This window comes from Crassostrea angulata, chromosome 5 (assembly GCF_025612915.1).
Source record: "Crassostrea angulata isolate pt1a10 chromosome 5, ASM2561291v2, whole genome shotgun sequence".
NCBI lineage: Eukaryota > Metazoa > Mollusca > Bivalvia > Ostreida > Ostreidae > Magallana > Magallana angulata.
In genome coordinates, this window is record NC_069115.1 from 24101479 (window position 1) to 24113106 (window position 11628).

The 11628-nt window shown below is 30.6% G+C and overlaps 1 pseudogene; it reads right to left on the reverse strand.

Moving 5' to 3' along the window:
- Positions 1-7323: 7323 nt before the first annotated feature.
- The window catches only part of LOC128185245 (E3 ubiquitin-protein ligase RNF213-like), a 209364-nt pseudogene continuing 205059 nt past the window's right edge, over positions 7324-11628 (reverse strand).

An 11628-nucleotide genomic window follows, 5' to 3' on the forward strand; every position in this document is an offset into this window, starting at 1 on the left:
CTTTGAATTGTGGGATGATTTGAGAAAATGGATACCATGCATTGGCTAATGTGGAATTTTTATGTTATCATTGATCAAAAGGGATGTCATTTGGAGCACTCTGTTTAAATTTGTTTTGTTTTTATAAACAACGCCCAATCTGTCAAAAACTAATGAATGTTTATTAAATTTGCTGAGTGAAAATTTACGTTACATATTTACATGTATATAAAATGCATTTGATTTTTTGTTCAATAAATCTATACTACTATATTAAAATAATAGACTCGAATTTGTGGGCTTTAATACCGAGAAATCGGAAGAGTACTGCCATTTGTTTTATATATTTTAAACATTATTGGCACTTAAAGATTACCAATTTGTTTTTATTTTTTCTCAATCGAGCTTCGCTAATTCATAATCAACGAAAATTTCTTTTAAAAATCCGGACATCATATGGATTTTTCGGTTTTTACAATCTTGCGCATGCGCATTAAATTGACGCTAAATCATGGGAGGCTCTTTATTTTTTGATTCCACAATATCACATTTGCATGGATAAACTCAGAAACGATATTACAAATACGTGTAAATTTTCATTGAAAATCTGTCATATATATATATATATATATGTCTCTATATAACTCGGTGCATTTAATATGAAAAATCCCGATAGTTCCGAATGTCGACTCGAAGCGAGTGAAAAACGTTACTGGAGAAATTAAATTTTTAGATTAGAGGTATTTACAGCCTCAAAATGGTTTGTTATGAACAATTTTACTGTTATTTTCAATGAGGCTTCAATAATTTTCTCCAAAATCGTTTCAGAGCGATTCTGCAATTTTTGGCTACATTACGGGTATATGGGAGGCATTTTAACTGTGGTATAGGCCTGTCCCGAGACACAGTTAGATTATTCTAACTAAGCAGAGTGTAGTGAAATTAATAACATTATTGTAGGCTTTAAGCTTTATTATATGTAAATGGCAACAATAAGGTGTGTCGATGTATCTATTTCGTAAATGTCCGATATCACATACAATGTCAACCCGTGCACGCACGGGTCAAAATCTAGTTTAACAAAAAAGTTTTTCAAAGAATAATGGTATCAGATATTCTGGAACACCCTGTAGTAGTCTCAGGAAAAGGTCAACAAACGTTAATTGTAAGACTTAGTTTTCACAAGTAATAGCTTTCCGAAAAACTTGCCTGACTAAATAAAATTATTCAATGGAAGCATGCATGGATCGATGAGGCTATGTTTTAAAAAATGAATTTTAATTTTCGCTGCTGATCATAAATTCATAAACAGAACGTTTAATATTTAAGAAGAAATTTCAGTCTTTTTCTTTGATCTAGTGCATGTTCATCACTTGAAATTAAATAATTTCATTTAATTTTAGGAATGCACATGCGTGTATCATTCAAATAATTGCATGTACATGTAAGCTTGAAAGCGGAAGATAAAACAATCACATTTTAAATGGTTCTTGTTATATTAAGAAATATAAAGGAAATAGGAAAGGATATTCAATCACTTATTATCTTCATTCAAAAAATCTTGACACGCAATTAGAAAACAGGGGGAATTCTCAAAATCTTGAAGGAAAATCCTAATCCGTGGTGAGGGGGTGGGGTTGGGTGCGGGTAGTTTTCATAATGATTGTAACTTCAACTCAATCCAATTAAAATCCCTATTTTCAGTGTCATATATTACGAGGCCCTGTTTTACCATTCACGCAGCACTAAGATCCCCAATGATTTGAAGGAACTCTTCCACTGGCAGAGATTCATTTGAAGGGGATCAACTGATTTTTTGACATTTGTATTGTAACAACTACATATATCATCCGCTTCGGCGAATTTGTTCCTCCAGTAAATATTTCAGCTACATGAATACATATTTGTTTGAATTCAAACTGATGATTCGTTGTTAGTGCTGATAAGCCAACAGCAATTATTACTTACATTGTACATGTGTAACAACTCGTTCTGTTGACTCCCTTGTCTCGCACTGTTCAAATATGGCGATCTATTTTTAAATTAAGGATTACACCATGTACACACGGGCATGGTGAACAGCCCTTTTACTTGAAAACCCTTGCTCACTGTTGCTTATTACATATGCATCCTCTATTACATAACATTTTCATCAATTGTAAATGGCGTCAGGCAATAATTTGACAAACGTTGTTTGATTAAATAAAGTTACACCAAGTTATAATGTAATAGAATTTAAAATATTAATATTTCACTTATCATGATATCACACTTGAACAGCAAAGATAAGTCGGTCAAAGGGACCTGGCCCCACCGTCACCAACTCTCCTCAAGTCAAAACTTAAGTCAAAACTGACCTCAGATTTATGCACTGTTCTTTAAAGGATTTGAGTTGAGGAATGAGTTGAGTGATTTGAAAATTAGAGCCAGATCATGGTTGTACGACTTTAGAATATAAAGCTACATGTACTTAAAGGAACTTGGAAACGATCTGAGCTCAAATATTTTAAAATAAATTTTTTTCCCCCATTTTTTATGTTCAGAATGGTCAATATATAATTGTTTTTTTAATGCATTGTCAACATTTGAAAGTCAAATATTGAGTTACATGCGAGTTACAGAGGTTATAATTCTGTGTTTTGTGAACAAGGTTCGAGTCTTGTTATTGTTTACATATGGGTTGTATTAGTATACGGTTTCAGTCTAATGTTGCTTTTTGTTGTTTTAATTATTGCTATTTAGCGCCTATATTTACGAGCGCAAGTTGGATCGAGGATTAAAATTTTTGTTCCAACAGGCATATTAATTATTGATATCGAGAAATACCCTACTTATACTTTCTTCCAAGATATATGCATCAGTGGTGGAAAAAGTTGGTATGTATATATGTCCTTTTTTTGTTTTTGTTTTGTTTTGAGAAAACCGAATTCTAGTATCTAAAAAGAATTCTTGTGATTAATTTTTGATACCCTATGAATGTTTTAGATACAGCTCAAAGTGTTATTAGTTGAATATATTTCATATAAGATTGTTTTAATCCCACACGCTATAAATACGTAATCTGTGTATTTTTTACCTGAAACCAGCGTCATTTTTAACTTGTTTTGAGGCAAGTAAATGGTAGTTACATCCAACCGAAAGTCAAAAGTCTTAATAAAATGTTTATAAATGAATAAGAGAAAGAAATCTATAAATCCTTTCTGATACTGTAAGATTTGTTACAAGTTTGTTTGATGTGTACGATTAAATAAGATTTTGAGTTTTTATCATTAAACTTCATGTTATTTTCATAATACCACTAGAAATCAGCATTATTTTATCTCGAGAGAATTGGGGGGGGGGGGGGGGAGCTAGAGGGAGTGGAGTACAACAGCAGTTAAGCCGCTAGCTGATGTTAAAAAAGTTCTTGCAATAAAGAGTTCGAGATAGTTAATTATTCTTTTAGTACAGAAAATTATCATATTATTTAAAGAATATTTCAACGTCAGACAGCTGTGCCCTGAACCATTATCTACGCGGTGAAATCGTATTCAGAAATTTTCGCGTGATAAATAACATTATATCGGGAATATAATTATGTGCTGGAGAAATTGAAGTTATAGAAAATGTCTGTACAAGTCCTCGGCCTTCTTGTCATAAACCTTAGAATTTCTCAGACGAAGCTGAGCCATGTGTGAACGTATATATGATATTAATAATCATATTATTTACATTAAGGTCAGCCAGTATAGAAAATCTGGCGCCAATGCAATCCATTGGTTATACATGTAAATTTACATACACAAGAAGGTCGCATAATGGCCCGTTCATTATGTTTAGGCCAGTTGGGCCATTGGCTCATATGAAAGTCCAGTTTCTAGATGATCCCAGGTATTTAAAGAGTATGTCTCTGTGAAACACTGCTACTTAGTATGGCATTTTAAGGCCAAAATTAGTCTTATAAGAGTAGATTAGACTCCAGGATCAATGGCATGTTAGAGATTTATTGTTAGGTGATGTCCAAAGGAAAAGCAAAGCTCTAACCACTCAGAGTTAGGCGAAGAGCAAAATAGACAAAATCCAAGGTCAAATCACGAATTACAAATGAATTACAAAAACACTAGTTTTATGGCACTAAAGAATTATCTGCAATATTATGCCAGTACAGGAAGGCTATACCGCTTACCGTTAAAGCTGCTGAATCAAAACTGTTTGACAAGGTAATTACTATCGGGCTTGATATTTCTCGACATAAGTGTAAGCGATAATGCTTTAGAATAAAGAAAAATCGCCGTCATTTGAGTGTTTCACTAAGGGAAGATTTTACTTGGAATAAGAGAGGTAAGATGGACGCACGGGCGCGCCGACGCTCGTGAAAGGATCTCCTTTCATGAGCGATAATCACACATAACAGAGATCGATGTGAAAGGCCTAATTTTAATTAGACTGCCTTGCCAGAGCGACATACCAGAATATTTAACCCCGAGGTGACAGAAAAGCCCTGGAGTGTAATGTGTGATCACACTCCAGTGCTTTCCTGTCATCGAAAGACAAATATTCTGGTATTCTCGGCCGAAAAGACATGTAATATATGTTATATAACAATTTAAAACAAATAAAAAAGTTAAAGAACATATTTACCTCATGAACAAGTGTATTTTATCAGGGACGTATATACTAATATTAGTATATTCAACCCACATTCAACTTTCCTCTTTTATGCATACATCATTTAATTGTATGTATTAATACAGATCGACGTATAATAACACAATCTGTTCATTGTTTATAGTTTAATGTATAAGATTTACTACCAATCTGTCGTGTTAAAAAATGTGGATGCATATTTTTTTGCATATTTTAAACCAAAGTAGTCAGATATAAAATATCAGCCAAATTTATTTCATTTATTTCGTTTTTTTAATTAACCATAGATTGCCGATCAACGGTTTCATCCTGCGATCAACCCGCGTCCTTGGTTACCCCTTTCTGGAAAATTCTTTTCAATTCTAAATCTCTCACAAGAGGTTGTGCTTTGCAAACGCTCTATCCATCAAAACTAAAATCGTGCTTTCTAGAAATGAACTGGCTCATTTATTTGTTCAAAATTTGTCAAATCTTAACTTCTATGTATACTCAAAATAAGTTACCAGTATACATATTCGTTCTTTACGTATCATTGTATATAATTGCAAGTATATATTTTAATGCAAACTACCCCTGACTTAAATCCGCAAAAGCGTGTCCACCACCTTACTCTCATCTTTTGCTATTTCGTACTTGTTTATCGAAAATAAAAGTAGATTTTTGATTTATTTCACAATAATAACTTATCAGTTAAAATTAAATTATATCTCACTGATATCAGCCCACACGTGTTTTTGAAATACTAAGGTGTAAGTTGTTACTCTGTTCTGGTGGTTCGTTGTTTATTTGCAAAATGTCTTGATTTTGAGTATAGATAATATTTCCAATAGCATGCAGCCTTAAAACAGGACACCTGACATTTGGTTTGGTCCATGGATTTTACCTATTATGCTTTAGTCCTCTCTCTCTTCTGGTCATATACTTACTATGCCTTCTAGAAGCCATGTTGTATTTGTAGAAAATATTTTAAAAGAATAAATGCATATTCACTAAATATCCACTAGAGAACTACCCTTACAGCTTAGTTCATGACCCTGGGGTCATGATTTTTTTAATTTCTCGTTCATCATACCCTAGCTTAATTTTTCAGCTGAACATCCAGAAGAAGAGAACCTGAGAAGATTCTTAATTAGACAATAAAATTAATGCAATGTGACCATTACAGCCTCGCCTTAATACCAAGACTCCTAATCTTTGGGCTGTAAATTTAAAAGTTTACTTAAGAAGCCTTTACTCATGATAATTGTGGACTTTTTTTCTTTGCTTATTATAAATTTCAAGTAATAGTAGAACAAGAAATTCTTAAAGAGTAATGTATATTCATTTTATGATAGATAGAGAACCTACCTAACTCCAAAGCCCTTAAAAGAAGACTCTGTCACCAATAATCAAATTTATTATTATCAAACCATTGTGTTAGCATATATATGACGTACATACAATCATATCTATTGCAAAAAATAAAGAAAAAGAAACACAAAAATCTTCAAATTCCATACTAATTATCAAACTGTTATGTTAAGAAAAATATATGTTAAATACATAAAGATACGTAAAATCAAGTATAAATACTAAGCAAACCATCATCCTGTAATGAAGTTTGTTGTATGGTCGCATATATGTACCAACTTATCAAACATTTCCACTTAGTTGTCCTAATATCCCCATGTGTGATTTATCTGTTCATTAGACCAATCCATGTCAATCTTACCTCAGGTAAAATTTATTACAATTCCATCTTATACAGAGTCTTGTCGTTCTACTTTGATGTATAAATCACTCAACAAGGAAGGACAATCCACGCAACATACTTATTGTTTCGAACACGCAAAGTGTGCCGTCGTCAAGCATAGAAATAACACTTCTATTCTTAATAATATTATTAATCTATTAATAACACACCAAATGTCAACATAAAAGTTAAAGGATATACTAGGCATAAAATAGGAATACATAGAATTAAGAGAAAGTTCCATGTTGTAGCAAAGATTTTGTTAATTGCAATCAAGTTCTACATGAAGAAATTAACCATTGAAGTTAACTTTTATCTTGTCCATTATATACAAAGGATAATTGAAATTAGTAAATAAAAATCAAACCTATTAGTAATAACAGATCACACATTTCAAAAAGAAAACCAAGTATGTGATATCAAAGGTAATTAAGCTGTTTATGCAAGACGTCAATTGTACCCTGTTTTACTTCAGTTATAATTGTAAAGGACAGGGAGGCCACAAAATATTTAATAAGAAAAATTCAGTGGGTGTTATTACTTGCAAAGGATGTGGATTCATAAAATTTGTTGAATTTTATATCCATCTCAACTTGGATCAGAAATGTTAATTTGTTACATGATTCTAGATCTATTATTGCAAATTTCTTATTAATCTTGTGCCATTCATTTCTGCTTTATTTAATTTATCACATACTTATATTCACGAGCTTTGTGTTTCAAGTTGAGCGCATTTGTTACTTTCGCATAATTTCAATATTACATATAAACAATGTTTTCACTTTATGCATTTCAGTTCAATACAATAAAATGTATCTTTTCACATATATGATCATACGGTTACATTGATACAATATTTATACAAATGTTCATTACACATCAAAACTTATATATATATATATATATATATATATATATATATATATATATATATATATATATATATATATATATATATGATTTTTTTTTTTTTCAAACTCACAAAAATAAACGTTAACACTCCTTAAGATTAATAAAGATTAAGTATTCCAAACCCACTTTATCTTACATAAATCGCATCATATTATAATATTATAACTGTCAAATAAATATGGAAAATACATATTACAGTAAACGATAAAAATGTTCGAAGAATTTTGGTAGTAATCTGATAAAGTTTATTGAACTAAGACTTCTTCTTTGTCGATTTTTTACGAGGTTTTTCCTCTGTGAATGTTGTGTACATACACAGCCAGACATCTGTTGCTTTGGTATTTCCAATGGTTGCCGGAAGTTGTTTTATTAAATCTGTTATATCCGTCGCATTGTGTGTTGTTATCGAAGAAATGTCATAGCAAGGAGTCCTGTAGTAAATTAGCAATGTGTCTCTCAAACTGTAATATAGAAATATAAAATCCCTGAACATTTTAAACATTGCAATATTAATTTTCCATTCATCACAACAGTGTTTACTTTTGTGTTTTAAAAGATAATGAGTTGATATACAGTCTGTTATATTGATACTAGTATATCAAAAGCCCACAGTATGTATTTATAAAAAATAAACATTTTGGGTAAATACGTAACATCTGACAAACTTTTCCTTTTTTTGGCCATTTTAACGCATCTGTGTGGGCCGTCTAGTTTAATTTAGCAAAAATCAATAGGAATATCGCTTGGCTGAGCAAAAGTTGACATAACTTTGATCAAAACCGCTGTATGAAATCTCTTACATACAACGCTGGACAATTTTGTCGAAAATATTTTGTGTTACAATTTTACAATTCTAGTTTTCACACAAACAGGTAAAAAAATAAGCTCTTTAATGAATTCAACACCACCTTTTATTAAAAAAATGTTAAAAATGTGCATTTTAGCAGGTTTACTTGGCATATACAATTTAATGTGATACCTGTTTTTATCACCATCAGAATCCTTATCTTCTGGAACATCAATAGATAATACAATGCACTCAAACAAAACTTCAAGGAGCCGGTCTTTTTTTGCCTTGGTAATTCCTTTGCCTTGGAAAATAGTTTGGACTGAGGCTTTTTCTTCTGCATTCATTTCTACTCTATTTGCTTTTGGAATAACCCTAAATATGTCCTTTAAAAACGATAAAAAATATTGTAAAAAAAACTTGCCCAAAAAATAACAGCGTCTTCTTAAATTGGTGTTAGCATTCATATTTGATTTAATAGTATATCGTTTATAATGGCTAAAAAATATGAATTATTATTTGAAATAAAGTTATAAAAGACTATTTTGCACCTGAATATACAATTAACTCCTGGTACATGTATATGTATATGTGTATTACATGTACCATTTGAAGATATTGAAATTTTCTCTACAACACTGCAAAATCATAGGCTAAGTTCGTAAAGGTTGAAATAAAGTGTTTTAACGTTTATAGCAGTTGATTAAAAATGGTTTAGGAAGAGCTCTATTTAAGTATAATTGCCAATTTTGACCGTTGAATGTCAATCTAACGAAAAAACAATTGTTTTGCATCAGTGGCTTTGAAAAATTATTTTCATTTCTGTATTACATCTTTTATAAAATTAAGAATGTGTATTTTACTTTTGCACCTTATTGCCTTTATCAAAGTAAATACTTACTTCCTTGTATGATGAATTGTGCTTGGTTTGTTCTAAGGAGAGGGCAATCCAAAGCGACTGAGCGTGTTTGCAATGACATAACATTTTATCCTGTAAAAATGTGTTGAATTCATGTTGTAAGAAGTGTCAAAACATGTTCATTTTGATATCAGTTATATATTTAATCAAAGTTATACATTTTTTTTCTTCACAAATATAAAAATTACAAGATGCCCCTGTATATGCACGTGATGTTATTACTTTATTATTGGTTTTCACTTAATTAATTCTTTTTAAATTTGCAACACAACTTATTCTCTTTACGTAAAGGAAAAATGCCCTCTTGCTTTGCCATCATCAGGCAAACGTATCCCTATGTTGAGATGGAAAGGAAACGTCTGATATTACAGTAAAAATTACCTTGAAAAGACCCGAATCGTTTTCATATATTTTAGTCTATAGGAAAAGTGATTACTATCTCATCGTTTTTGTTAGATGGTATATATTAATTTGTATTATTATCTGGGCTTCTTTCAGTTAGTTTTTTGATTTTGTGAGAGAGATGATTACATCACTAAAGCGACAAACAATATTTATCGAGACACAGATAAGAAAATAGTGTAAGCTGTGGATCATAACATGTATAAGAAATCAATCATTTTTACCCTAACAATAAGAATATTAAGCAAAGAATAATAGCGAAAATACTTTGTCGGTAAAGATTAATTGATGTAATTCTGGTCTACCTTTAAAACTGGAAGCGGATTTTGTATTTGTAGAGTTTGGCTCAGGTAGGATTCGAGGGACATGTTGATATCTCCTCCTACGGATTTTAAGAAGCTGATAGCTATATCGAGGTTTTTCAGTGAAGTTTTTATGTCTGGGTATGTTGACTCACTATCGAATATCTTCTTAAATACTTCTGATGCAAGAGGTTCCTGCAAAAAAGAACCCGCAACTTAAATCGAAAAAACCCCAGCATAAAAGCCGAAACAAACCTAGCCGGAGACGACAATTCATTCCGACATAAATTTGAAATTTTAATCGGTTTTAATACATTGTAGCATACCGTTTACGTTGTGATTGGCAAAGTTTTGAATATATATATATATATATATATATATATATATATATATATATATATATATATATATATATATATATATATATATATATATATATATATAATCCAAAATGAGTGAAAGGTTATATCACACAGTATAAATAATAAAAAAAAAAAAGAAAATGAACAGTTCCAAAGTTTCTATTCACCTTATTTTGGAACTGTTCATTTTCTTTTTTGATTATATATATATATATATATATATATATATATATATATATATATATATATATATATATATATATATATATATATATTTATATATATATATATATATATCCACATGTATCTATCTATATATCTATACAAAATGTTTTAAAATGGAATACGATTTTTGCATTGAAAAAAAATATTTTCTGTCATAGTTATAGTCATTTCATTTTTTACACTGTATCTATAACCATATTAATATATCTTTTTCTTTCCCAATTATTGATACCTGACTAGTGTAAATTTTACCTGTTTGACTCTTTTTCTTAGCTCTCTAAAAACGATGGCGTTTGTTCGTTCACAAGCGTAAGTCATTAGTGGAAACTGAAAATTTAACATTTTAAAAACATTATGTCCTAACATTAAATGCTGAACTTCATCAATCATATAAATTTAGTTGTATCTATAAAAAGCATAATCTGAGTTTCTTACCTCTGACAAAGATGACCAAGATATGACAGATTTGGAAAATAAAAACCTATCAATCAATTGGTTTTCAAGATCAGCAAAAATGTATTCCTGTCTGGTTCCTTTGTCTATTTCGAACGTGTACTGACAATTAGCCATTATCAAAGGCAGAATGTCAGTGGTAGGATGAAAAGTAATGAGATGCAAAGATGTCAAATCCTTCAAATGGACTACAGGAAGATCACTGTATCTACAAAGACATAGTAATGTTAATAATCAAATAATAAAGAAACATAAATAACTATTCAACAATTTGAAAATCAAAAATAATTACTGTTATCAATTTTTACCCCAAACAACTACTACAACTATTTATAGTTACTTGAACAAAGTATATGTAACATATTAAGCAAAATGATTTAAATCATAAACAACTTACTGACAACGTCTTTCTTTGCAGTATTCTTTTAAAAACGTGTTTTGCTTTTGGAGCAAAAAATAAAGCAGAGCATATGAACAAAGGCCACGATCTTGGAATGTCGGTAGCAGGTAGCCAATATGATCTTCCATGGTGATTTTTTTACATTCTTCGTTGGACAACTGAACCTCTCCTCTTGGAGTTGGGAATGCTTAAAAATTATATACATGTAGCAATTAAATAAATAAAAATAACTTGTTTCACACGAAAGAGTAATTACATTGGAATTAAAACCAGACAATGTGAACTTTAGCACCTATGTAACAATTAAACAATCAGTCAACACTTTTGAAATGGGACTTTTTGGAAAGGAGTTGCTACAATTTTTATGACACAGAGTTCCACACTTTGGTATGCTATGTACATTGGTAAATGTATGATTATCATTTGTATATTCTTTCTGGTTTCCATTTCCATTACTGATTGCATTTTCCGTTATATTTGAATAAAAAATGATAGTGAATTTGTAATTAAAGCTTTCATAAGTCATAAA